Here is a 2,376-nt window from a genome sequence, read left to right as displayed (position 1 = left end):
CTTGATTTTACATTTCAACTTTAAACAATTCTTTGCTTGTATGTGCATTATTGTGTACAAGAGATAAACTTGAACAATAATCTTTATCTCTATATTTCACACATCATTCACAACACATACTGCCCACATTGCATGCTGTACATGAAATGAAATATCAAGGATTGTGGAAATTAGGATTGTGTTGATAGATGAGATAAAGGGTAATGCTTCATTATTAGTCCCATGGAGTCAGTATGAGGATCTGAAATTGAATAATTATTAATCATGGTGACTGAGGTTTGACAATGAGTCTGAGTTATCAAATACATAATAAGACACCTACCATCCCTAATTAGGTACAAGGATCCTCCCTGTCAAAGCAAAATAAATAATAAAAAATACATGCATAGACAGACAATGTCCACATATTACTATAAATTTGAATTAAACTAAACCAACCTGTTGATTTCTTCTTGTAGTAAATGAGTCCAGCAGCTGCAATATGATTCCTAGTACCAGTCCAGAGGCCCCGATAGCGATTTATTTCCTCTCAGACTCAGGAAGAGAGGGGTCTGTACAACACATCACTTTGTATTATTACAATATTTACAAATATAAGTATGGGTGAGAGCAAAAGAGGACTATTTCATATTTTCTATTTGATCCTACAGTGGCGTGTCAAAATATACCATTTATAAATGTAGTACAAATGAGAGTTGGTGAGTATCTCATCTTACCCCAGTCATAGATCATGGGTTTACTTAAGCTGGCATGCTCAAACCATACAGGAGATCTTCTCTCCAGATTTGGGGGTGTACTCCAGCTCAGAGTGAATCTGATAGTACCAGTCCCCATCAGCCATCTCCATAGTGGAGGTCACTTCAGAGGTCATCAGTTTACCATCTCTCAACCAGGACACTTTGATGTGTGGAGGATAAAATTCATATGCGCTGCACATCAACACAGCTGGATGTCTGCCACCAGCCCGCATCACTGAACTGAGCTTAACCTTTGGTTTCACTGAATCAAGAAGAATAAAATTATAAACACCACAGTTTCAAATGCATGTCTCATATGTATGTGTGTGTGTGTGTGTCGGTGGTGTGGGAAGGGTGTGTTTTTACTTTTTTTATTTTTACTATATATTTTTCACATAAAATTACATTTCAAAATGGCATTAATGTCATGCTGATATTAAAACATTTTTCATATTAAATATTAGCGTAAATGCTTCTGTAAAAATAACAGAAACTTTAAAAGAAAAGAGTTCTACGTGTGAGAGTAAAAGCTCAGAGAAGAGTCTTTTGACCCCTTACCTGCTTTATCACGGATTTGTAAGTCATAATTTTGGAGCATTAGGTTTGCAGAATGTATCAACACCAGCTATCTCTACTGCAGACTGCTGGTGTCATTGTTCCAGAACTCTGCAATTTCTCATTCCATTACTCACTAAACCCCACAAACCTCCCCAGAGTGCTGTTGAACTGTGTCAACAGATATTATTGAAATAATAGCTGTCAATAAACACCATATCACTGAGATCAGGGGAGCTGTAGATGCATCTTAACCAAACGGTTTGTGAAATATTCATTAGCTGAAAAGAATGTAGATACAGAACAATCAGTTTTGTCAAATACTTATGTAATCAGTATAGAAACAGAAGAACTTGGATACATCATCCATTTGCAGTACTTGGTTGTCTTTTCAAAAAGTGTTTTTTTAAGTAATATCTACTTCAGAGAGTCCAAAGGACCATTAGAATGAGTTGCCCTTCTTAAGGAAATGTTGCAGTAGCATGATTTCAGTAATTTTACTTTTACTACTACTTATAACAATTCATATAAAATAGTAATTGTTGTTGATATTTACTTATATTACTTTATTACCTCTTATTTTTTACTTACCACTTTCTGCTGGAGTGAATACAGACACTGTGAATATTAGATGAAAACTGAAGAGCTTTAGCAGTGACATTTTCACTCACAATGAATCCCAGCTGAATACTACCAGAGCTTTGTTCATTTTCATGAGAATGATGCTAAGATGACTGGCCAATCACTCACCACTGCATGTACCAGTGTCAAGTATTGCTAGGCAGTATACTTCTTAAAAACACAAATTCTTAAAACACTGTTCAGTTATCTTTAGAATCACATGGGAAAGACAGTATGGTCCAGCTGTAGACAGGCTCTTAAAAAGCTGCCAGGGCTGAGCATCCTCCCACAAACTCATAGATAATTTTTTGTTTTATTTTTTTTTTTGTTTTTTTTTTTAGCCCAGTGGCTAGATTAACAAAAAAAATAAAAATAAAAATAAAATAATAAATAAAAATTGCAGTGAATTTATAACAAGACCAGGTGGAAATTACCAGATTATCTAAGATAACACTCTGTGTTA

General features: G+C 34.9%; 1 pseudogene; it reads right to left on the bottom strand.

Moving 5' to 3' along the window:
- Positions 1–327: 327 nt before the first annotated feature.
- LOC122144214 lies at positions 328–1,953 on the bottom strand (annotated as a pseudogene).
- Between the last annotated feature and the right edge of the window lie 423 nt (positions 1,954–2,376).

The sequence above is a fragment of the Cyprinus carpio genome, unplaced genomic scaffold (genome assembly GCF_018340385.1).
Source record: "Cyprinus carpio isolate SPL01 unplaced genomic scaffold, ASM1834038v1 S000006617, whole genome shotgun sequence".
NCBI lineage: Eukaryota > Metazoa > Chordata > Actinopteri > Cypriniformes > Cyprinidae > Cyprinus > Cyprinus carpio.
Note: the sequence above shows the minus strand (reverse complement) of the source record. Positions and strands in the feature narration are given on the sequence as shown.